The sequence below is a fragment of the Salvelinus sp. IW2-2015 genome, linkage group LG2, assembly GCF_002910315.2.
Source record: "Salvelinus sp. IW2-2015 linkage group LG2, ASM291031v2, whole genome shotgun sequence".
NCBI classification, from domain to species: Eukaryota; Metazoa; Chordata; class Actinopteri; order Salmoniformes; family Salmonidae; genus Salvelinus; species Salvelinus sp. IW2-2015.
The window spans coordinates 8,097,248-8,124,592 of NC_036839.1; the positions used below are offsets into that span (position 1 = coordinate 8,097,248).

The 27,345-nt window shown below is 42.1% G+C and overlaps 1 protein-coding gene across 4 annotated transcripts in view; it reads right to left on the reverse strand.

Annotated features, from left to right (window-relative positions):
- LOC111973774 (double-stranded RNA-specific editase 1-like) overlaps positions 1-27,345 on the reverse strand; it is a 208,778-nt gene that overhangs the window by 107,497 nt on the left and 73,936 nt on the right. For 2 of the 4 annotated variants that reach the window (XM_070446886.1, XM_024001180.2), the window contains exon 3: positions 20,932-20,986. The exons of the other annotated variants lie outside the window; for them this stretch is intronic. The gene's annotated coding sequence lies outside the window, so the exon portion shown is untranslated. The remainder of the gene's footprint in view (positions 1-20,931; positions 20,987-27,345) is intronic. 4 annotated transcript variants of the gene reach the window in all.

Consider the following 27,345-nt stretch of genomic DNA (forward strand, 5'->3'; position numbering starts at 1 on the left):
ACGATGGTCATTATGGCCAAACAGTTCTATTTTTGTTTCATCAGACCAGAGGACATTTCTCCAAAAAGTACGATCTTTGTCCCCATGTGCAGTTGCAAAACGTAGTCTGGCTTTTTTATGGCGGTTTTGGAGCAGTGGCTTATTCCTTGCTGAGCGGACTTTCAGGTTATGTTGATATAGGACTCGTTTTACTGTGGATATAGATACTTTTGTACCGGTTTCCTCCGGCATCTTCACAAGGTTCTTTGCTGTTCTTCTGGGACTGATTTGCACTTTTTGCACCAAAGTACATTCATCTCTAGGAGAAAGAACGTGTCTCCTTCCTGAGCGGTATGACGGCTGCGTGGTCCCATAGTACTTATACTTGCGTACTATTGTTTGTACAGATGAACGTGGTACCTTCAGGCGTTTGGTCATTTCTCCCAAGGATGAACCAGACCTGTGGAGGACTACAATTTTTTTTCTGAGGTCTTGGCTGATTTATTAAGATTTTCCCATGATGTCAAGCAAAGGGGCACTGAGTTTGAAGGCAGGCCTTGAAATACATCCACAGGTACACCTACAATTGATTCAAATGATGTCAATTAGCCTATCAGAAGCTTCTAAAGCCATGACATCAATTTCTGGAATTTTAAAAGCTGTTTAAAGGCACAGTCAACTTAGTGTATGTAAACTTCTGACCCACTGGAATTGTGATACAGTGAATTATAAGTGAAACAATCTGTCTGTAAACAATTGTTGGAAAAATGACTTGTGGCATGCACAAAGTAGATGTCCTAACCGACTTGCCAAAACTATAGTTTGTTAACAAGAAATTGGAGTGGTTGAAAAACGAGTTTTAAATGACTCCAACCTAAGTGTATGTAAACTTCCGACTTCAACTGTATGCGTCTCCACTGAGGAAAATGAGAGCAGGGTCCATTAATTCAGTGGCAGGGACACATTGACTCAGATTATTTTGATGTCAACCTACACTACATGGCCAAAAGAATGTGGACGTCCTTGAAATTAGTGGATTCGGCTATTTCATACACACCCGTTCCTGACAGGTGCATAAACTCGAGCACACAGCCACGCATTCTCAATAGACAAACATTGGCAGTAGAATGGCCTTACTGAAGTGCTCAGTGACTTTCAACGTGGCACCGTCATAGGATGCCACACGCAATTCCAAGCGTCGGTTGGAGTGGTGTAAAGCCATGTCGTGCATCGTCACAAAAGGTCATTCAAGAGAGAGGCAGAGAACGAGAGATTGTCTGAAAAAATCAAATCAAATTACAGGTGATGTAGAACAGGTTTATTCTTTCTTTCTTTTAAGTAGGATAAGGTTCTCTCTAGAGACTATTCTAAGGTCCGTTTGGCTAGGATTTGTGGAGGGTAAACTGACCCTAAATCTGTGTGTCTAAAAGAAACCTAGACCATTGCTTCCCCTCCAAATTATGTTTTACCTTTAAGAGTGTCTGGCCATTATTGTCCAAATGACAGCACCCACTATCTCTCTATGTTCTCAGATATGCAAGATTAACATGCAAGTCATTACCAATGGATTGGCAGCACGATCAATTAGAGAGACGTTCTCTATCATTTCCCTTTAAGCATCTCATCARTTCGCCTAAGAAGGTTTAATCAATCCATGTGGAACCTCTGCAGGCTGTCTGGGGTGTGCACGTGTGCATGTGAGAGAGACTCACCGTCATTGAAGGCCACTAAAACCGACAGCGGCAAATAATCTAACCACAATGCCTTGGCTTGTGCAAGATCAGAGGTTGTCCCCAAGGGTTCCAAATGACCTCCTCACATCTGGTCCTGTTCTGCACGGATATGCCCCTGACACACAGTTGTGTATTATTATACTTGTGAGGACTTTTTGGGGACCAACGATTGATTTCCATTAAAAATCCTATTTTCAAAAACCCTAAACCTAACCATAACTCCTAAACCTAACGTCTAACCATAATTCTAACCTTACACCTAACCACTAAGCTTAAAATAGCCCTTTTCCTTTTAAGGACTGGCCAACTTCTCCTTGGTTTACTTTTCTTGTGAAGACTTCTGGTCCTCACAAGTATAGTAAAACAAAAACACACACACACCACCGTTTCCAGTCGCACTTCAGTGAACAAAGAACATCTTTCCGGCCACTCAGATGAGAAAGGCTAGAAATGACTTGTGACTAAGTACTGTATATATACACATTTCTTCATTGGGGAGGTCAACATGAAGTGCTTGAMGTTCCGTCTGAAACCAGACACGATGGTTGCAGTGATTAAAAAGCCACGCAGCGCCACGTCAAAGAACAGCGCAAATCCATAGCCCTCACTACAGAGCCTTTCAGATCAAATCAGGATTTCCCGTCACCCTAAAGTGGTTTTGAAGCTTCCTCCCACACACACTATACACAGGTAACTGACWAAATAAAAKAAATACCMACATAGTGTCTTAATAGGGCGTTGGGCCACGAGCCAGAACAGCTTCAACRCACCTTGGCATAGATTCTACACGTGTCAGGAACKCTASTGAAGGGATGTGACACTATTCTTCCACGAGAAGTTCCATAATTTGGTGTTTTGTTGATGGTCTCATGCAATGCTCTAGGATTGTTGAGATCTGGTGACAGACGGCAGCCATGGCATGTGGTTTACATCGTTTTCATGCTGATCAAACCATTCAGTGACCATGCGTACTCCGTGGATGGGGGCATTGTCATCCTATCTCAGCATGGCCAAAATAATGACCCTAAGCATGACGGGATGTTAATTGCTTCATTACCTCAGGAATCACACGTGTAGAAAACACTTGCTTTCAATATACTTTGTATTCATTTACTCTGGTGTTTATTATTTTGGCAGTTACCTGTATCTACACAAACCAGGGTTTTCATTAGGAAAATGTAGCGCTGGACAATGTGACCGGGAAGATTTTAATACATTGGGTGCATAACCCATTAGGGCATCCACCCAAGGTGTGCAGAATGACAGAAATCAAATTTAGATTATGGTAATGCTTCTTAAAGATGCAATATGCAGAAATCACTCCATTTCCTGGTTGCTAAAATTATAATAGTTTGCCTAATTTAAAAGTATAGTGTAGAGAATCATTGTACCATCTAAACCGCTGTGAAATACAATATTTTTGGTTATGGAAAATGTATTTCCAGCTGGTGTACAAAACCGAAAGTAAGACGCAAAAACTAAACTTAATAACGGGAATCAGAAATAGCGCACATAGAACAKATGTATTGCTTCTTAGACTTGCTTTCAATGACAGATCTATAACATACAATTCCATGTGAATTTGGTCGGGTCGCCCAAAAAGCTAAATATTGCAGCTTTAACAGAACATGCAACTGATGTAATGAAGCAGACAATAAAACGTAATTTTCAAACATGACCCAAAATGCAATAAGTGGGAAAACACCATTCTATACAGTGTACCTGATATGAACATCTCTTGTTAGAAAGAATCTAAAAGACGCAACAATTAGGATGGGTTGCTAATTTGACTAGGATTGTGCATTTGGCTTTCGGACAACGAAAGAAAGTTGATATGAAAACCAATAGAACAGGAGAGAAATGGCGGTGATAGACCTGGCTGATTATTGAGTTGTGGCTGTCAGTGAAAAGCATCTAAAATATGTGTGAAGATAATGTGTCTTGAGTATAATTTTAAATGTTGAGATAGGGAAGGGGTGTGTGGCGAAGATATAGGAGAGTCTCTCCAGAATGGCTTCCCCCAATTCTTGCGCATTCATTGTGTGAATGGTTTTCCCTTTGAATTTGTATTTTTAACAATCCCCATTACATATGTTACCAGTAGTAAATGTATCGTTAAACCCCGTCATTTGGTTCCATTAATACATGTATTATTTACMGTTTTCAKTCTCGGAGTGTTAACGTTGTGAACTCTGCTTATAAAAGGRTCTTAGAYTCCTTGKTCTTTCTCTTTTTTTGTTCCAGAACTGCCGTGGTGAGAATCTCATTCGCTCTCCACCCCATGGGCTTCTGGGACATGGCCTTTCAGGTATGATCTCTTTCGCTCTGTGATCATKCTTAGAATAATACTTGATTAAAATGTCAGTATTGCCTTGGAACTTAAGCTTTATGCCTTGTATGAGAATCTATTCRTTTTACAAAGTAATKAAAAACACATTTACAACTCCATTCTCAGACAYTTCTTCATGGCCTATTACTGTCACTCAACTACGGTGTTCTTGCACATTGCTAAATAATGTTTATGGAGTCAAATAAAAGTAGGCTAATTTCTTAGTGYTATTACAAGTTGCATGTGATGTAATATCATATACTGTATATTTCAGTCGGCAGCATACCACCCTGCTTCCCACTGCTGGCTTGATTCTGAAGCTAAGCAGAGTTGGTCCTGGTTGATCCCTAGGTGGGAGACCAGATGCTGCTGGAAGTGGTGCAATGATTGGGTACATTGCCCTGTGTAGGGTGTCGTCTTTCCGATAGGACGTTGAACGGGTGTCCTGACTCTGTGGTCACTAAAGAGCTCATGGCACTTACCGTAAGATTTGGGGTGTTAACCCCAGGGTCCTGGCTAAATTCCCAATCTGCCCCTCATAMCATCATGGGCACGTAATCACCCCCAGCTTCCAATTGGCTCATTCATCCCCCCTCTCCCGTGTCACTATTCCCCATGTCGTTGATGTAAATGAGCGTGTTCGCAGTCAATTTACCTGGTAAAATWAGGGTTAATAAATATACACGATAAATATTACTACCTGTGCATGCATTTAAGTACCTGGCCTGCTGCGTGGAAATGTAAAAAAATAAAACACTTTCCTACATCTATTGCAAATAATATATTAAAACTATAGTTTCTCACAGTAAGCTATTTGAAAGATCTTTCCAACAATCTCCCCCTCGTTATAGGCCTACTGCTGCATCGGCCAGTGCGCTCATTTCTTTAGCCGCCAAWGTCAATCAATGTGTCCATATGGCAGAGGCTGGTGATCGATCTTGCATTAGTTGACTTAACGTTTCGATAAAATCTGAATTAAAATGAATGATTAACCACATGACAATGACTTTGATAAAAKAAAACGTTATTGAAATGAAACGTTCATAAAAATGCGGATATGAAAATCATAACTGACACGCAGAACGGTAGAATAAATTGTAAGGATCCCCAAACTTAACACTCACGCGACCCCTACGAAGTCTTTAAAGTAATTGCCTCCACGTTTCCAKGGTCGGATTTTGCCTCTAGGCTAGATTGAAGCAAGGCAAGCCTCGTAATATGAAATAAAACATTCAGGTTTCAAACAATTAAGTGTGTTTTCCAAATGTATACTGCCTCCAGCACACATTCTAAGGTGGTGGATGGCRCACTAATAGCCTGTCGCCTGCACTTGAATGTTGAACTGGAGGCATGCTTTTGCACCAAAACACACGATTGCGCTTARAATTGTTGCGCAATGAATTGGTTTATACTCCAGCAGCAACCAGCTGACGAGCTGCAAGAGAAATCCCGCTCAAAAATAGGCTCTATATGCATGTGATAGTTGTAAATAAGATACACGACTAAAGAAAATACACAGGCCAATTTCATTCCACTAAATTAAGCAAATTGACCTATAGACCGATAAGCATGACGGTCAAATGTATTTACTTCGACTGGTATTTCCATCAATTTAAAAAATAAAAAAAAACATTGCGCACTGCGAATTTCTTTCTCCCCGTCATTTTGGCAACAATTGTATTTATCTTTTTATTTCATTTTTATAAGTCAAAAGCCAACATAAACCCTGAAATACACACGCGCACACTCACATCAGAAACATCCACATTTGACACTGTTTGTGTGATCCCTTTGAGAAAGGCAGACATGCAAGGGATAAGAAACAACACTTAACATCGCTAGTTCAATGATACAGTGCCTTCGGAAAGTATGCAGACCCCTTGACTTTTCCCACATTTTGTTACGTTACAGCCTTTTTCTAAAATGAATTAAATTGTTTTTACCTCCCCCCTCAATCTACACAATGCTCCATAATGAAAAATAAAAAAAACAAGTCTTACACAAAATAAAAAAACTAAATACTTTTACATAAGTATTCAGACCCTTTACTCAGTACTTTGTTGAAGCACCTTTGGCAGGGATTACAGCCTCGAGTCTTCTTGGGTATGACACTACATGCTTGGCACACCTGTATTTGTGGAATTTCTCCCATTCTTCTCTGTAGATCCTCTCAAGCACTGTCAGGTTGGAAAGGGAGTGTCGCTGCACAGCTATTTTCAGGTCTCTCCAGAGATGTTCGATAGGGTTCAAGTCCTTGAGTGGCCCAGCCAGAGCCCGGACATTCAGAGACTTGTCCCGAAGCCACTCCTGCGTTTTCTTGGTTCTGTGCTTCGGGTCATTGTCCTGTTGGAAGGTGAACCTTCACCCCAGTCTGAGGTCCTGAGTGCTCTGGAGCAGGTTTTCATCAAGGATATCTGTACCTTGCTCCATTCAGCTTTCCCTCGATCCGGACTTGTCTCCCAGTCCCACCACTGAAAAACATCCCCACCAGCATGATGCTGCCACCACCATGCTTCACCGTAGGGATGGTTCCTCTCTAGGTTTCTTCCTAGGTTTTGGCCTTTCTAGGGAGTTTTTCCTAGACACCGTGCTTCTACACCTGCATTGCTTGCTGTTTGGGGTTTTAGGCTGGGTTTCTGTACAGCACTTTGAGATATCAGCTGATGTAAGAAGGGCTATATAAATACATTTGATTTATTGCTGAAAAACATCCCCACAGCATGATGCTGCCACCACACTTCACTGTAGGAATGGTGCAAAGTTTCCTCCAGACGTGACGCTTGGCATTCAGGCCAAAGAGTTCAATCTTGGTTTCATCAGACCAGATAATTTCGTTTCTCGTGGTATGAGAATCTTTTAGGTGCATTTTGGCAAACTCCAAGTGGCATAAAGGCCTGATTGGTGGAGTGCTGCAGAGATGGTTGTCCTTCTGGAAGGTTCTCCCATCTCCACAGAGGAACTCTAGAGCTCTGTCAGAGTGACCATTGGGTTCTTGGTCACCTCCCTGACCAAGACCCTTCTCCCCAGATTGCTCAGTTTGGCCGGGCAGCCAGCTCTAGCAAAAGTCTTTGTGGTTTCAAACTTCTTTTAAGAAGGATGGCAGGCACTGTGTTCTTGGGGACCTTCAATGCTATATAATTTTTTTTGCTACCCTTCCCCAGATCTGTGACTCGACACAATCCTGTCTCGGAGATCTACGGACAATTTCTTCAACCTTATGGCTTGGTTTTTGCACTGACATGCACTGTGAACTGTGGGACTTTATATAGACAGGGGTTTGCCTTTCCAAATCATGTCCAAATCCATTGAATTTACCACAAGTGGACTCCAAGTTGTAGAAACATCTTAAGGATGATCAATGGAAACATGATACACCTGAGCTCAATTTCGAGTCTGATAGCAAAGGGTCTGAATACATAAGGTATGATTATTTTTTACAAATTTGAAAAATTCAAAAAACCCATTTTCCCTTTGTCATTATGGGATATTGTGTAGATTGATGAGGAAGAAAAGTACATTAATCCATTTTAGAATAAGGCTATAACATAACAAAAATGTGGGAAAAGTCAAGGGATCTGAATACGTTGAACGTTTTCATGCCTTGAAATCACTCGTGCTCCTGGTAGAAGTTACCCTGATGATCTAGCATCAGTTTACCATCCACCTAAGGCATTCACTCCCAACATGCAATACTGACCTTACATCAGGGAAACGTCATCCTTCTCTGAACAAGCGCACACACACAGGAATAAAAACACAGAGGTGTGAAAGCTTGGCAGGTGTCTGTCAGCAACGTGCAAGTATGCACACACACGACCAAAGAGCCTGGCATTTATACCAAAGCAGTRCATAGTTGTAGTGTGGTCCCCACTGCTCACAATCCACCAGTGCAGKGCCAACAGCCTATGAGATGTGCATCCTGAGCCATCCCATATATCAATGAGTGATCTAATATCATGGTACATGTTTTCACATTCACAGACTAAGTGCATGCATGAGTGTGTATGTGTGTGCTTGTATTCATGCGTGTTGCAGCACAACCACACAAAGCTAGATACATCAACATGAGTAGCCCTGAAAGGTGGCTTACATTATCCCTGTGCTCACTTCAACAAGAGCCTATATACTCCCACTTCATTATCAATACAAACTTCATACACTCATATCTCATGGATAATGTATGAAGAGTGCTCTTCCCAATACAGTGAACTCCTCTTACAGGAGTCAGCAGAGTGAACTGTACTGCCTAATAGAGCAGAGGCAGGCTTGCAGATGCTAAAGGGCACTGTTCGCTTCCCTGAGGCTGTGTGGTCAGTCAGAAGTGACTTCACCCACTGCAGTTAACTATTCCAAGCATTTCCCCCTACCGCAACAGAGCTAGGGAGATGCATAGAGTGATAGAATGAGAGAGAGAGAGAGAACAAGAGTGCGAGATGAGAAAATGAGAAAGAAACAAACCGCTGAATAGGCGGTGGTGACGGAAACAACAATAGCTTGATTGCGGAGGCACTGCTTTGACGTGAACAGAAAATGAGGTCATGTTGCTGGGGCTCTTTTTTTTTTATTATTAGTCACCAGTGCCTTTTTTTAGCCTAGCGGGCAGCTATGGCGGTTGGCCATCCACTGGGAACAGGGCTTGGGTTAGCGGCTAATGTGCTTAGCGGAAGCTCCGGGCCGTGTGGTACATCACCTGGGGCACGCTCTCTCGCTTTCAACCTCCCCTCTCTTCATGTATTGCTCCTGGATAGTCTATGGCAGGGTTGTCAGATGGCCCGAGGGCAGTTTGAGTAAAAAAAATGTTTTTATAAACATAAAATAAAAGCTATAAGAACATCGAGCAATCAAAACTATGGACAGAGGACAATTTTTGGAAAATGAAAAATGGAGAAACAAACTTTGTTGTGTTCCATTTTAAATTCAGGCTGTATTGCATATATATTTTTTCTCACCCATCTACAAACAATACCACATAAGGACAAAGTGCAAAATGTATAGACATTTTTTCAAATTTATACAGATATTTTTTTACATAACATCACCGAGTACCACTTCATATTTTCAAGCATGGTGGTGACTGGATCATTCTATGGGTAGGCTGGTCATCGGCAAGGACTAGGAAGTTGTTTTAGGATAGAAAGAAATGGAATAGAGCTAAGCACACAGAATCCTACAGGAAAACCTGGTTCAGTCTGCTTTCCAACAGACATTGGGAGACAAATTCACCTTTCAGCAGGACAATAACCTAAACACAAGGCCAAATATACACTGGAATTGCTTACCAAGATAACCTGAGTGGCTTAGTTACAGTTTGGACTTAAATCAGCTTGAAAATGTAATGACAAAAATTGAATATGTCTGTCTAGCAATGATCAAAAACCAACTTAACAGAGCTTGAAGAATTTTAAAAAGAATAATGTGTAAATATTGTACAATCCAGGTGTGCAGAGCTTTTAGAGACTTACCCAGAAAGAGTCACAGCTGTAATCGCTGCCAAATGTGATTCTAACATGTATTGACTAAGGGCGGGGTGAAAAATATGTAACGGAGAGATTTCAGTTTCAATAAATGTGCAAAAATGTCTAAAAACATGTTTTCACTTTGGCATTATGGGATATTGGGTGTAGATTTTTTTTTAAATTTTGAATCAAATTTGAATTCAGGCTGTAACAAGTCAAGGGGTATGAATACTTTCTGACGGTACTGTTGGCTTTCTATAACAAAAGGGATTGAATACTTGACTCAAGACATTTCAGCATTGTTTTCTTGTGTTGAGAAACATAATTTCACTTTGACATTGTGGGGTATTGTGTGTAGGCCAGTGACACAAAATCTCAATTTAATCMATTTTAAATTCAGGCTTTAACATGTGTAAAAAGTCAACGGGTGTGAATACTTTCTGAAGCCTCTGTAGGGGGWGAGAGAAATAGGAGGAACACGATAGAGGGGATTGATTAATGGAAATAMAYGTGTTTAAACACCAAAMATKTAAWGACATTTGGCRAWTGTYATTATGCCTACACTTGTAGCCTGAATTGATCCATGAATTGACGCTGTCYGTGGGTTAGTCTCGACAAGTCAACRCTACCTTAGGGAAAAAGTTCAGTGTTATTGTCGAACCACAATATTGATTGCAGCAATCCAACCTCTCAGTTCATATTGTTGTTGCTGGACCAAATAAGAACCTGTGGAGAAGGTGGTATGTKTTCGACTGTGTTTGATAGCCAGGAGATGTGGGTGGACGTGTGTGTGCCCACACAAGGGTTTCMGTTAGCCGGTAAACTTCAGCTTTTGGAACCCCTTCCTTTTCTTTTTTTTTGCCAATAAATAAAATTGTTGTCCCACAAAAATAGAATAGAACTTCATTGCAAAATAATGTGTTTTATTAATTAATGGAAATACSAGTCAATGTGCTCCAACTTCAAAGGCAAATAAAGTGCCTTCGGAAAGTATCCACACTAGGGATGCACAATATATCAGTGGACATATCGGAATCGGCCGATATTAGCTAAAAATGCCAACATCGGTATCTGCCCTATGTCTAGTTTAACACCTATGTTAAAAACCGGTGTCAAAGCTACCGTGCATATCTATATATATATATATAACATAGGTACAGAATGTAAAATTTTGCGCTACACGTGCAACACAGCATTCCTAACCTAGCCCACAATGTCTGCTGTGTGGATCGAGCAGTCAAGTCGAGCAGTCATTTGAAAGAGTAAGAAAATTTCAGCGACACAACTCCAAAGGCGAAATCCATTAAAGCCTAGATTTCACCGACTGGTCAAGCACCGGTACACTAGCAAGTGTGCTATTTTTCAGATGTTGCCCTTACCGGAGTTACACAGTAATAGAGTAACTGCTATTACCTTCATGACATACATACTATGGAACGCCGTTTTGGTCTTTCCGTGTCAAAAAAGATACAGTAGCACTGTCAAAGCTGTACAAAAAAGTCTGCAAACACCAGCCACGAACATTGTGTTTACAATACCGCGTTGGTAATAAAAAAATCATTTGTTCGACCGCAACTTCTGGGGTAACTAGCTTTAGCTTGGTACCTAGCTAGCACCAATACAACCAGCCTGAAAACAATGACCTGTAGAAACTGCAGTCATTTTCATTATTCTTAGCAATGATTTAGGAATCCTTGTGAGTAARTATTAGCTAGGTAGCAACWTGTTTGCCTATTGAAATTKAACTTCAGTTCATGAAAATAAATAGCTAGCCAGCTACTTAACCATGTTGCCAAAGCTAACGTTATAAGCAGCCAGCTAGCTGGCTAGTAACGCTCGACCGGACCGGGTTATGTTGTGAAGCTAGCCACAATAAGGATTAGGCACAANAAAGCTAACGTTATAAGCAGCCAGCTAGCTGGCTAGTAACGCTCGACCGGACCGGGTTATGTTGTGAAGCTAGCCACAATAAGGATTAGGCACAAAAGTGGAATTTGCGGTTTGCCTTCAAAATAAAAGTATGTAATTGACAGTGATGCAAATGAAGACAAAAAGTAGAATTATGCCATACTTTTATTTTGAAAATTAAAAATGATTAAAAATCTAAAAAAATATCCTCTGCAATCTACACACAATACCCCATAAATGACAAAGCTATCAGGTTTAGAAATTTTAGCAAATGTATAAAAAAAAATAAGAAACCGAAATACCTTATTTACATAATTATTCAGACCCTTTGCTATGAAACATGATTGTGTCGAGGCACAGATCTGGGGATGGGTACCAAAAAATGCCTGCAGCATTGAAGGTCCCCAAGAAAACAGTGGCCTCCATCATTCTTAAATGGAAGAAGTTTGTAACGACCAAGACTCTTCCAAGAGCTGGCCACCCGGTCAAACTGAGCAAGCGGGGGAGAAAGGACTTGGTCAGGGAGGTGACCAAGAATCCAATGGTCACTGACAGTGCTCTAGAGTTCCTCTGTGGAGATGGGGGAACCTTCCAGAAGGACAACCATCTCTGCAGCACCACCAAATTAGGCCTTTATGATAAGAGTGCCCAGACGGAAGCCACTCCTCAGTAAAAGGTACATGACAGCCCGCTTGGAGTTTGCCAAAAGGCACCTAAAGACTCAGACCATGAGAAACAAGATTCCTGGTCTGATGAAACCAAGATTGAACTCTTTGGCCTGAATGCCAAGCGTCACGTCTGGAGGAAACCTGGCACCGTCCCTACAGTGAAGCATGGTGGTGGCAGCATCATGCTGTGTGGGGATGTTTTTCAGTGGCGGGACTGAGAGACAAGTCAGGATCGAGGGAAATGTGAACGGAGCAAAGTACAGAGAGATCCTTGATGAAAACCTGCTCCAGAGCACTCAGGACCTCACTGCTTATACACATCTAGATGTGTATAAGAGACAGCGCTTGGAGTTTGCCAAAAGGCACCTAAAGACTCTCAGACCATGAGAAACAAGATTCCTGGTCTGATGAAACCAAGATTGAACTCTTTGGCCTGAATGCCAAGCGTCAAGTCTGGAGGAAACCTGGCACCATCCCTACGGTGAAGCATGGTGGTGGCAGCATCATGCTGGTGGGGATGTTTTTCAGTGGCGGGACTGAGAGACAAGTCAGGATCGAGGCAAATATGAASGGAGAAAGTACAGAGAGATCCTTGATGAAAACCTGCTCCAGAGCACTCAGGACCTCACTGGGACAAATGTTCACCTTCAACAGGACAACGACCCTAAGCACACAGCCAAGACAACACAGGTGTGGCTCTGGGACACGTTTCTGAATGACCTTGAGCCTGGACTTGAACCTGATCGAACATCTCTGGAGAGACCTGAAAATAGCTGTGCAGCAACACTCCCCATCCAACCTGACAGCGCTGTAGATGAACTGCAAAGGAGAATGGGAGAAACTCTTCAAATACAGGTGTGCCAAGCTTKTAGCGCCATACCCAAGAAGACTGTAGGCTATAAATCGCTGCCAAAGGTGCTTCAACAAAGTACTGAGTAAAGGGTCTAAATATCTATGTCAATATGAAATTTCATTTCTGATTTTCTTTTATATACACATTTTGCTTTGTCCTTATGGGGTATTGTRTGTAGATTGATGAGGGGGGGAAACAATTTAATCAATTTTAGAACAAGGCTTTAATGTAACAAAATGTGKATAAAGTCAAGTGAATACTTTCCGAAGGCACTGTATACTTCGCAGGCTAATAAATGCTCAAGTTGCTTGGAAATTAGCGTCGAGTGTGTGCGTTTCTATATTTACTCGCACAATAGACGTAAGGTCCTCATAAGASACTTCAGCTAAGTGTACTCTGACTGGGCAAAACTGGGAAGATTGTGTTGACTATCTCCATTTCCAGTGTGCCTGCCGAGAGGTGATTCTTTCTCCAAAATAGAGTAGACAGCCTCAAGACATCTTCCGTTTMTTGAGGAAAAGTAACAAGGCTGATGCGCATTGCAAGCTGCTCCAAGGASTTGGACAGTTTTAACTACCCAACATCAGCGGCTCACTTTGAGCAGGCCAAGGTCCTCCTCAAACATATTGACTCGGTACCGGTACCCCCTGTATATAGCCTCGTTATTGTTATTTTATTGTGTTACTTTTTAATGAATTCTTTTTTATTTGAGTTTATTTGGTAAATGTTTTCTTAACTCTTTCTTGAACTGCACTSTYGGTTAAGGGCTTGTAAGTAAGCATTTCACGGTAMGGTCTACACGTTGTATTCGGCGCATGTGACAAATAAAGTTYGATTTTATTTGAAATTAGAGGGAAATAATTGTGTTTGTCAGGCCTGGTCCTAGCAGTTTTGCTGCCGCCCTAGGGAAGATCAACATATGCCACCCCGTGTCATGTATAATATAACCTGCTGCATAAGTTCTCCTAACCTGCTACAAAGTCAAATCTGACATTAATTTTACAAAAGCTGGATCCCTTCTAGCCATGATCGGCCACTCCTGGTGTTAGACAGCCTAATTAAAATGTTCATGCCTAGGCTAAATTCCAATTAGAGAGGCCTAGATTGTGTTTGAAAACAGCTGTGTTTTGTTATTTATTAAAATGTTCATACAAATAGCTCTTTAGCAAATTATATTATACAAATATAATATTTTAAAGTTGTGTTTAACGTATAGGCGGCTGTTCTTCTAGGCTAAATGTTTAAAAATATATATTTATAGCTGGGATGACACCGCAAACGGTAATGTTTTGCTTCTCAATAMAACCGGTCACGTTGGTATAAGATCATTCAACTTTATTTTATTACAACTTCACAGGCTAATTTCTATTCTGGTAAAATGCATTACAATAATCTAAAATAGATTTTGAGCACCTTGGGTGGACACTAATGCATTACGCATCTAATGCATATGGATGTCGGATAAATTTGTAAAATGTCCGGTAAATTAAAATCTTGCCTGCTCAAGTTGTCCAGCGCCAAATGTTCTAAACGGAAACACTGGCCCGTGCGTGCATGCATTTGTCCATGTGTAATCATCTCCTGTAGGGAACAATCTGTTGCACTGTTTAATTTTGATCCCGTTAAACCACCTGTTAAAAGCTTCAATCCCTTTCTAGTTTGAGGTTAGTACTATCAAACCAGCACAACATTGTGTTGTCAACGTAGAGACTTTGTCGCTACATTTTGCACGGTCTCAGACCCCTCCAGCGACTTGTATTGGTAAAAGAGTATAGCAACAAACGTAGCTACTTTTTAAGGCTGCCTCTGCTACTTTTGGTTGATTTAGCAACTTCCCTGTTTGTGTGACCGCTCGGCTGAGCTCAGCTGTGCTGCTCTGCAGTCTGCTCCCTCTCCACGGCTCAGCTTCCGCCGGCTGCTGCCTGTGTGCACCCGTCATTTGCGCCCCTTCCCTGCCTCTCCGCTCCCTCCCCAGCCCCTCTAGGTCCTCTTCCCAATGCTGCACCGAGTGAAGTTATTACATTGGTTCCTTGTTAAATGACACCAAAGCTCTCCATTAAATAAATAACAATACATAAATAAATAAACATTTTCTAAAACRTTATACGTTTTTTCTATGCTGCTTAATTATTTACTATCGGTTCCTCCTTCAAACATTCTGTTTAGTTTTGGAGAATTGCTCATTGCATGAGCGTGAGGGACAGCATAAGCATAAAAAAGTATACATTAACGTTATGACGTCATGACGTCATCTAGCGACGAATGGAGAAACAAAAAGCTACTTTCGTTGAAAAATATTTTGCAACACTAACATATTGTTAATTCTCATACACACACACACAGCTGGGTGTATGACCACACTMTCTGGCCCCAAGTCATGCTGTCACCATCTCTCCCAGTGCATGGCAATCTTTCGTCTGAACTGACCTTGTCTTTTTCATCCCCTCACCCTCTTTGTCTTCTCCCTTTCTTTTCCCCTCAATGTCTGGGTCTAAAACACACATTCTTTCACAAAAACTATTTTCTTCCAAATAACACTACCAATTTCTCACTCATAACAAAAACCCATGGATGTAATGATAAAAATAATAATTTGACATACTAATCAAAACCAGGGGTTAGTATCAAAAATGACAAAAACCATAATAATGCCACAACAACCCTGTCCAACACGATGTGTACTCTCTTGTGCCACTGCCAACATATGACAGGTTTGGGATCATTGTGAGACTTGAACACCAGGTTGAGAGAGAGCTGGCTGTGATTTGTATTGGCCTGACATGGGTTCCGGCAGGGACAGATTGCATTGGGCTATCCCTGCTGTGCTTGACATTCTGCTAGCCTGGCTAGCGGTGAGCACGTCCTTGGCTGCCCTTTCTGGTGACTGGTGATGTAGTGACTGGACGTGGTGACTGGATGTGGAGACTAGGGGGTGGTAGGGTTTAGGGAGTGGGCTAAAAAGCTCTCTAGGGCAGCGGTTCCCAACCTTTTCTGTTCTGGGGACCACCAAAAGCTCAAGGACAGGTTGGAAACCACTGCTCCAGGGGAGAGATATCTGKAGTGGGAGAGGACACGTCAAGCTTAAAGACACATTGTTTAGGTACAGTGCCTTCGGAAAGTACTCAGACCCCTGGACTTTTTCCACATTGTTAGGTTACAGACTTTCTAAAATGTATGATMGTTTTTTTACTCAATCCATAATAACAAAGCAGAAACAGGTTTAGAAGTTTGAATACTTATGCAAATGTGATTTTTAAATGTCGTTTTAAAATTTGCACAGACTGTTTACTCAGTACTTTGTTGAAGCACYTTCGGCAGTGATTATAGCCCCAAGTCTTCTTGGGTATGATGCTACAAATCTTGGTATACCTGTATTTGGGGAGTTTCTTCCAGTCTTCTCTGCAGATCCTCTCAAGCTCTGTCAGGTTGGATGGGGAGCGTTGCTGCACAACTATTTTCAGGTCTCTCCAGAGATGTTCGATCGAGTTCAATTCCGGGATCTGGCTGGGTTACTCAAGGACATTCAGAGACATGTCCCAAAGCCACACCTGCGTTGTCTTGGCTGTGTGCTTAGGGTCATTGTCCTGTTGGATGGTTGAACCTTCGCCCCAGTCTGAGGTCTTGAGCGCTCTGGAGTAGGTTTTCATCAAGGATCTCTCTGTTCATCTTCCCCTCGATCCTGACACGTCTCCCAGTCCCTGCCACTGAAAAACATCCCCACAGCATGATGCTGCCACCACCATGCTTCACCATAGGGATGGTGCCAGGCTTCCTCCAGACATTCAGGSAAAAGTGTTCAATCTTGGTTTCATCAGACCAGAGAATCTTGTTTCTCATGGTCTGAGAGGCTGTAGGTGGCTTTTGGCAAACTCCAAGTGGGCTGTCATGTGCCTTTTACTGAGGAGTGGCTTCCGTCTGGCCACTCAACCATAAAAGCCTAATTGGTGGAATGCTGCAGAGATGGTTGTCCTTCTGGAAGGTTCTCCCATCTCCACAGAGGAACTTTAGCGCTCTGTCAGAGTGACCATCAGGTTCTTGGTCACCTCCGATTGCTCAGTTTGGTCGGGTGGCCAGCTCTAGGAAGAGTCTTGGTGGTTCCAAACTTCTTCCATTTAAGAATGATGGAGGCCACAATGCTGTAGACATCTTTTGGTACCCTTCCCCAGATCTGTGCCTCAACACAATCCTGTCTCGGAGCGCTACGGGCAATTCCTTCGACCTCGTGGCTTGGTTTTTGCTCTGACATGCACTGTGAACTGTGGGACCTTATATAGACAGGTGTGCCTTTCCAAATCATGTCCAATCAATTGAATTTACCACAGGTGGACTCCAATCAAGTTGTAGAAACATCAAGGATGATCAATGGAAACAGGACGCACCTGAGCTCAATTAAGAGTCTCATAGCATATTTATGTAAGTAAGGTAAGTTTTTTGTAATAAATCTGCAAAATCTCTAAAAACATTTTTTGCTTTGTCATTAGGGGTATTGTGTTTAGATTGCCGATGATTTTTTAATTAATACATTTTAGAATAAGGCCGTAACGTAACAAAATGTGGAAAAAGTCAAGGGGTCTGAATACTTTCCGAAGTCACTATCTACTGTACATCAGAGCAAATTCCAGTCCGGAAGGGCTTGAGCAGTCTTTTTTGGTTTCTACCTCGTAGTTAATTGCAATAAGGAGTGTTCTGGACTAGAAGTCGACCAATTATTTGGAATGGCCGATTTTAAGTTTTCATAACAATCGGTAATCGGCATTTTTGGACACCGATTGTGTCCGATTACATTGCACTGCATGAGGAGACTGCGTGGCAGGCTGACTACCTGTTATGCGAGTGCAGCAAGGAGCCAAGCTAAGTTGCTAGCTAGCATTAAACCTAACTTAGAAAAAACTATCTTAACATAATCACTAGTTAACTACACATGGTTGATGATATTACTAGTTTATCTAGCTTGTCCTGCGTTGCATATAATTGATGCCTGTTAATTTATCATCAATCACAGCCTACTTCGAAAAAAACGGGTKATGATTAAACATGCACATTCACGAAAAAAAGCACTGTCGTTGCACCAATGTGTACCTAAACATCAATGCCTTTATTAAAATCAATAAACAAGTATTTTTTTAAACCTGCATATTTAGTTAATATTGCCTGCTAACATGAATTTCTTTCAACTAGGGAAATTGTCACTTCTCTTGCGTTCTGTGCAAGCAGAGTCAGGGTATATGCAGCAGTTTGGGCYGCCTGGCTCRTTGCGAACTGTGTGAAGACTATTTCTTACTAACAAAGGCCGTAATTAATTTGCCATAATTGTACATAATTATGACATAACATTGAAGGTTGTGCAATGTAACAGCAATATTTAGACTTAGGGATGCCACCCGTTCAATAAAATACGGAACGGTTMMGTATTTCACTGAAAGAATAAACGTTTTGTTTTCCAAATTATAGTTTCCGGAWTTGACCATATTAATGAACTAAGGATCGTATTTGTGTGTGTTATTATAATTAAGTCTATGATTTGATATTAGATAGAGCAGTCTGACTGAGCGGTGGAAGGCAGCAGCAGGCTCGTAAGCGTGCATTCAAACAGCACTTTCCTGCGTTGGCCAGCTGTGCTTCAAGCATTGCGCTGTTTAGGACTTCAAGCCTATCAACTCCCGAGATTARGCTGGCAATACTAAAGTGCCTATAAGAACATCCAATAGTCAAAGGTATATGAAATACAAATGGTATAGAGAGAAAGTCCTATAGTCCTATAATAACTACAACCTAAAACTTCTTACTTAAACGTTAGCTTTTTTACATGGCAAATATTGCACTTTTACTTTCTTCTCCAACACTTTGTTTTTGCATTATTTAAACCAAATTGAACATGTTTCATTATTTATTTGAGACTAAATTGATTTTATTGATGTATTATATTAAGTTAAAATAAAAAAGTGTTCATTCAGTATTGCTGTAATTGTAATTTTTTTGCTTTTTTTGGTYCGCGTTGAAAAATCATAATCGGTCGACCTCTATTCTGGACACCAAGGACTGGAATTAATTAAACAGTCCTGCTATACAGCCACACATGCTTGCAGGCTATACACACGCACATGCACATAAATGCCCTCACCAGTAAGGTTGGGCGATGTCTAGATGTTTATACCTTCATACCATTCCTGTACCATACCAGGGTATACGGTATTACCGGCAGTGCATGCAAAGACTCGCTGTTTTTATCCAAATGTATAAAATACTAAAATGACGTACTAGGGAATTCCCATAGCGGATTTTATCTAAATGCTAACAAGCACAAGCGAACAAACCAATTGCAAGGACAGACAACCAGTTCATAAAGTTTTACAAATATCTCAAAAGGGTACTCACAGGATCCAGGAAGCGATGAATTGTCTCTGCCGTAACCAAGAAGCGTTATCTTGCAAGCTAGACACTTAACTAGCAAGTTAGCAAACCAAATGCATAGCTGTAGCCCTGAGCTGGAGAGAATTTATTTGGCACAACTAAAATGGTTCTAAGATATTTAGCTGCTAAACATTAGTGAATTTCAAGTGTAACTTGATCACCTCTATTCATTGTTGTGCAGCGCAAGAGTCGCATCACGAAGCAAAAACATACTATGGGTATTTCAAAATACTCCGGTATACAGTATAGCACCCAAGTCTACTCACCAGCACAGCTAATTTACTCAGAGTAGTGTTTCTTTAAAGCCAGTGATATCCAAGGTCAAACATTATTAGGAGAGCACACACCCCGTGTAGAGATGTAGGGCATCAGATGAGGAAATTATTTCCATCTCTACCTTCCATCCACTCTCTCCCTCTCGGTCTCCCCTCTTCTTACTCTTGATAGTGTCCTTTCATCCCCCTCTCTATTTTCCTTCTTCCCCCGATGCCCCCTCTCTCTCTCCAAGGTCAAATACAGGCTCCGTGTGATGCGTTAGCCTGACAACTCACATTCAATTCTTCCGCTGCTCTGTCGCTACATAAATGATGTCAGTCTGACTAAAGTAAGTAATTTGTGGTGACGAGGGGCACAAAGGTGGTGGTATTTTCAAACCGCCACTTTACCCAAATGTGTTTAGGCCCAACCCATCGGCTTCTGGTCCAATCAGACAGTGCCGAGTGGGTACGAATTCGGTGAAGGGTCATTACGGATAAGATCCAGACTCATTGCGGATTAGAAACTAACGTCCATGGCTGGGGCGGTTGGCTGGAGCAAGGAGTCTGGGTAGCCAGACAAGTGATGTGTGTCGTTTCTGCCGTAGGACAGGACACACTCCAGACTTCTAGTCTCTAACACCGGAGGGCCTCAGACATAGAAAAACACACTGAGCTTTAAAGGCCTACGAGTCACACTCAGGTGCATATCCACACATGTGAGCGTAAACACACACAGATAAGAACACACACACACACACATATATATATACAAAAAGGGAGAGTAACCCAAGAATGGCATGTTATCATTACACGATCTGTTCTGGTACACACAGGGTGAGAGGTAGCTCGATTGCACTTGACGTAATGGAGCAATTGAGTGCATGTCACAAACGCCGAGAGCCAGGGATGTACCAAACACACACACACACCACCGTGGTCAGCCATGATCGATCGAGTAAGGGTGTGATGGTGCATCGGCAGTGGAAACTATCACAGGGCGCAGTGGGGAAAACATGTCCCAGTAACAACCCCCTAAGGAAATTTAGGAGGGGAGGGAGACAGAGGATGTTTTGCAAAGTTGTTACTAGTTCTGTCCCAATAAACAGCAGGCACAACATGACATCCAAAGCACTTAACATTATCTGGGCGCTGTGATAGGAATACAAAAGTCTGTCTGTTTTGCAAAAGAGACATTATCTCGATGACACCACACTCTGTAAATAAAGGAGAAAGGGGAGATAAAGATACTTCTAGGCAAGCCAACTCTTAAGCAGAGTGGGGTAAACACTGCCTACCCTAATCAGTGGTAGGAGAAAATTATTAAAAAGTGGACCTACCGTTCGAAAGGGKTGAGAGCTGGAAGCTACTTCTCTGTAGTTCCCTCTGCTTTTACTGAGAGAAAGAGAGCRAGAGAGGGGAGGAGAGAGTGAGAGAGGGGRAACAGTGCCAGTTAGGATGAGCAAGCCTTGTATAACACCATTGTACATTCAGTGCATACATAACACTGCCTCATTGGAAAACACAGAAGCCTGTATTCCAACAGACCATGATGGTGTTATTTTAACAGCTCCAAATTCAACGAATGTGCCGTTAAGACCGCATATTAAACTTTAAATGAGAGACTGTTCCGAGTGATTTTTATTTTTTATTTCACCTATATTTAACGAGGTAGGCCAGTTGAGAACAAGTTTATTTRCAACTGTGACCTGGCCAAGATAAAGCAAAGCAGTGCAACAAAAACAACACAGAGTTACACATGGGATAAACAAACGTAAGTCAATAACACAATAGAAAAATCTATATACAGTGTGTGCAAATGTAGTAAGATTAGGGAGGTAAGGCAATAAATAGGCCATAGAGGTGAAATAATTACAATTTAGCAATTAAACACTGGAGTGATAGATGTGCAGAAGATGATATGCAAGTAGAGACACTGGGGTGCAAAAGAGCAAAAATAAATAAATACCAATATGGGGATGAAGTAGTTGGGTGTGCTATTTACAGATGGCTAAATTTTGGCTAAATTATAAATGGGCTATGTACAGGTGCAGTAATCTGTGAGMTGCTCTGAAAGCTGGTGCTTAAAGCTAGTGAGGGAGATAAGTGTTTCCAGTTTCAGAGATTTTTGTAGTTCGTTCCAGTCGTTGGCAGCAGAGAACTGGACGGAGAGGCGGCCAAAGGAAGAATTGGTTTTGGGGGGTGACTAGGGATATAGCCTGTGGACGCGGTGCTACAGTGGGTGCTCTATGGTGGTGATCAAGGTGACTTTGAAGGAGGAAGGAAGACTCCAATTTTGCAAGCCTTGCCTTACCCTGTGGACAGCCAGCTTATTGGAGCAATTTCTCCTAAAGGACTTTATAGTACCCAACTTTTGGAACGGTAGTGTGTGTGTGTGTTATATACATGCTCAAAAAATGAAATGGGAACTTAAACAAACAATGTAATCCAAGTCAATCACACTTCTAGGAAAGATAAATGTCACTTAGGGAAGCAACACCCCCTTGGATTGGACAATACATTTCACATGCTGTTGTGCAAATGGAATAGACAAAGGTGGAAATTATTACAATAGCAAGACACCCAAAAAAGAGAGTGATTTTGCAGGGTGGGACACAGACAAAATTTAGTTCCTCTGGCTTCCTGGCGTGATGTTTTTGGTCACTTTTGAATGCTGGGTCTTAGTCGCTTTCTCCACTCTAGTGGTAGCATGAGACGGATTACAACCAGACAAGTGTCAGAAGTGCAGTTGCATCCAGGATGGCACGTCAATGCGAGCTGGTGGAAAAAGGTTTGCGTGTCTGTCAGCGTAGTGTCAGCAGGATGGAGGGCGTACGCAGGGAGACAGGCCAGTAATCAGGGACGTGAGGGAGCGTAGGAGGGCCAACAAGCCAGCAGGCAGGACGTACTCGCCTTTGGTGCAAGGAGGTTGCACTGCAGAGCCTGCAAAATGATCAGCAGGCACATAATGGTCTGCATGTTGTCAGCATATGGTCACAAGGGGTTGAGGATTCATCTCGGTACTATGCGAGTCCAGGCTACCCTCTGGCGAGCACATGGAGGGCTGTGCGGCCACAAGAAGAATGCCACACCCATACACACCTGGGGCGGCGAGTGAGGCGGCAGGGAGACGTTTTGCTATGGTCGATTGTGCCTGGGTGGTAACCGGTATGGGTTCAGCAGAGAGACGTTCCTCCACGGCGGTCTCCAGACTCTGTACGTCTGTCACATGTGCTATGTGTCAGTGAACCTGCTTTCATTTTGTGAAGAGCACGGGCGAGTGGGTAATTTGCAATATGATGTTCTCTGGAAATGCCAAAGTCCTCCGCAGTGCTGGGCTGTAAGACAAAACCCCACCTGTGGACGTCGGGCATCATACCACTCATGTGGTCTGTTTCTGGTTTGAGAAGACACATGCTTTGTGGCTGTGGAGGTCATTTTGCAGGATGTCTGGCAGTGCACCTTCTTGCACAAGGCGGAGGTAGGGTCTGTGCTGGTTTGTTGCCTCCTACGGCTCTCCAGTCTCCTGTGTACTGGCTGTCTTCTGGTAGTCCATGTTCTGGACACTCGCTGACGACAGAATTTTTTGCACAGCTGCATTGATGTGCATCCTGGATGAACTGCACTACTGAGCCTTTGTGTGGGTTGTAGATCCGTCTCATGCTACACTAGAGTGAGAGGACCGCAGCTTCAAAGTGACCAAAACTCAGCAGGAAGATAGGAACTGGAAGAGTTGTCTGTGGTCACCTGCAGAATATCCTTTTTTGGGGGTGTCTTGCTAATTGCCTATAATTTCACTTTTTGTCTATTTCCATTTGCACAACAGCATGTGAAATTTATTGTCAATCAGTGTTGTCTTCTAAGTGGACAGTTTGATTTACAGAAGTGTGATTGACTTGGAGTTACATTGTGTTGTTTAAGTGTTCCTTTATTTTTTTGAGCAGTGTATATATATTATTATATACACACATATATATATATATATATATATTTTAAAAACACACACACTACACTGCATACACCGGCCCAACACACACTTATTCTGCTGCTGCTGCTACAATTTTTTTATTTTATCTATCCTGATGCCTAGTCATTTTACCCTGCCTTCGTGTACATATCTACCACAAATACCTCATCCACCTGCACATTGATCTGGTGCTAGTAATCCCTGTATATAGCTAAATGGTGTATTTTATATTTGTGTTACTATTTTGCTTTTTACTATTATGTTTCAATTCTGCATCGTTGGGAAGGGCTCGTAATTAAGCATTTCACAGTTAAGCTTACACTCGTTACATTCTGCCCATGTACCGTTTTATTTAAATTTTTGCATGCAGCACTAATGGAATGATGAGYTGTGTCACAACCAAGGAGATTTCTACACCACTGGTGGTGAATGGTGAATGTGTGAACACCCAAACGGCTTTCACTGCACACGCACACACACACACACGCGTACAGTACACGCCCAACATGCACATGCACACATCTACACAAGCATACACTAGGCTTGGGCGGTATACCAGGGTATTTGGAAAAAGCCACTGGATGTTTTTTTTTATACATTTGAATATTTGTAGTTATTTTAAGTAAATACCTGCAGTCAACATGTGCAATACGTTAGGTGAAATGCAGAACGCAATCTTTATCTCCTGTCACAATTTTTCATTATGAAGCTTATCGGTAGTCCCAAGTCATGTGGTGTTTGTTTAGAAGCACACAAAGACGAGACCGGAAACTTGTGTGACACTATTGTGCAGCATGCGCCAGGTGTTCTAATTACAGTATGGAATTAACAACTTAAATGTTTGTCGGCTAGATACAATACATTACCTAAAGTACGTGGACACCTGCTCGGAGAACATCTCATTCCAAAATCATGGGCATTAATATGGAGTTGGTCCCCCCCCTTTGCTGCTATAACAGCCTCCACTAGATGTTGGAACATTGCTGCGTGGACTTGCTTCCATTCAGCCACAAGAGAATTAGTGAGGTTGGGCACTGATGTTGGGCGATTAGCCCTGGCTCGCAGTCTGCGTTCCAATTCATCCCAAAGGTGTTCGATTGGGTTGAGATCAAGGCTCTGTGCAGGCCAGTCGAGTTCTTTCACACCGATCTTGACAAACCATTTCTGTATGGTCCTTGCTTTGTGCATGAGGTATTGTCATGCTGAAACAGGAAAGGGCCTTCCCCCTAACTGTTGCCACTAAGATGGAAGCACAGAATCTAGAATGTCGTTGTATGCTGTAACGTTAAAATTACCCTTCAATGGAACTATGCAGCCTAGCKCAAACCATGAAAAACAGCCCCAGACCATTATTCCTTCTCCACCGAACTTTACAGCTGGCCCTATGCATTTGGGCAGGTAGTGTTCTCCTGGCATCCGCCAAACCCAGATTTGTGAAGCGTGATTCATCACTCCAGAGGACACGTTTCCACTGCTCCAGAGTCCAATGGCGGCGAGCTTTACACCGCGCAATATTACACTGCAGAGGAGCAAACACACACACACACCTGCTCTTATACATATATAGGCATACTCTCACAACACACTCGTCCAGTCTCTCCTCCTCTCGCCGTATCCCATCCTAATTATAGCATGCCCATTAATCAGCTAAAGCTGAAATTATACCACCTCCAACATGTAATCAGATTGTGAAGAATGATAAAGTCACGCCGCATTCCCCTGGTTCAGGAGAGGGGTGTTGGGTGTAAAACGAATTGGTATGCATTCTCTACGGAGCACATTCCGATTAGACACAAGCAAACAAACAGTGCTGCGATCGGATTGATTAAGCACGGCACCGGTGCCGGGGGACGGTAAGTGCGCTCGCTTTCGGGCAGTTATGGATGAAGACCATGAAAATAAGTCACTTTTTATTTGGCCATAACTGTTTTTTATTTTTGGAGAACGAACCGCCGACTGAAAACGGGACGGCCGGGAATTCATGCTGTTGAGTCTGTTTCTGCGGTAACATGGACTCWTACTGTGATATAACTTTGTTGCTCCTTTGTGAAACAAGCAAGGTGTAGTAACAAAACAGGCATAAGCTTCTTGCCCGTGGCAGCCAAGGGGCACATGACCAAACCATTTKKKKKTTTTTTGGAACACAGTCAGGGTRTCAACTTAAGCCACAGTACTATAAAGAGTAGGAACAGTAGAATACACAAGGTGCAATTTTGAAATCGGTTTGTGCATCACATTTTTTTCTCTCGCAATGTCAGTCACTGACATTCACTCAGTTAGCCATGTCAGCTAACAATTTTTTGATTGGTAGTTAGTCTATCCAGCTATCGAAACTTGCAGTAATCATTGCCGAATACCGACCGGGCACACACCTTGACCTCCAGGGGCCTCATTCTCACTCAGCTATCATATTAACATGGCATAAGTCATCGCACCATCTCAAGCTGCAGTCAATTTTATGCAGTTCCAGGCACAGACTCTTAAGGATGTCTTGGCTACACCTAACCCCCTTTTCCCCCAACAGTCAACTATGGAGTACACAATTATATTCATAACCATATTAGTGATTGCGGTTGGGTTTAATAAAGGGAGGCCTGCAAGAACCTGGGTCAATATGTTGGAAGCAAAACCTAAAAAACGGTGTTTGGAAGGTAACTAGGAATCAAAGAAACATTTGTGTTCATTATCTGTTAAATGTTATTTTTTCTATTTTATAATTGTTGCAATGAGACATAAGACAAGGAGCCGCTATGTTAGGTATAAAACACAAATGGAGATGATAGTTGTAACCATTAAGGCAGAAGCATGGGTCTGAAGGTCATCTCCTTCAATGTGAAAGACATCCATGGGCCAATTAAAAAGTTTAAATATGAAATAAAAAGCTATTGCACAAGAGACGCACCTGCCAGATAGTGGGCACCTCAAGCTCAATAAAACCTGGGCTAATCAGGTGTTTTTCCTCATCACATAATTCTGGGAGGTGAAGGGGAGCAGCTAYTCTAACACACAGACCTACCAAATTTGTTTTACTTGGAGTAAAAGATAAGGGAGATCAATATTATTGAACGGTTCCATTGCAGGAGTGAAAGTCTCAATGATCAATGCTCTTAATGAAGATCAACTCAGGTTCATGAAAACTATTCTTGATTTGATTTCTGATAACGTAAAAGGGGTTGTTTTTGATAGGAGAGTATAACTACATTTTATCCGGTACCGATAAGGCTCACACCTCTAGAGCACCCATATGCAGATTGTCCCGTGCTTTAKGAAATGGCTTCATGGAACTGGGTCTAGTAGAGTGTGTGGAGACATTTGAACCCTAAAAAKAAGAGATTTTGCATTTTACTCCCACCTCCATAAATGTTATTCTTGTATTGACTACTTCTTCATGCCAAAAACAGACGCATATAGAAATGTAGAATCTTGAACATTACTCTCTGATCATGGGCCAGTGTCAGCTGTATGGGWCCTGGAGAGAAATTCACACCCCACATTGTGGAGGATGAACACCTCACAACTTGATGAAGCTGAATTTAGGCAGTTTATTTATACAGAATTTGATCAGTGCTTAGAGTTGAACCAAATACCTGATGTTTCACCTGCCGTTCTACGGGAAGGCGATAGTGAGAGGGTGTACTATTTCCTATGCAATCAGCGAGGGAAAAAAGTGAAATTACGCAGGAAACGTGACGATGACATCGAGAGATTGGAAACCATGCATAAACAACAATCCTCATACGATTAAAAGGAGGCCCGTAATGTCCTTTCTGAGATTTCAAAAGCAACC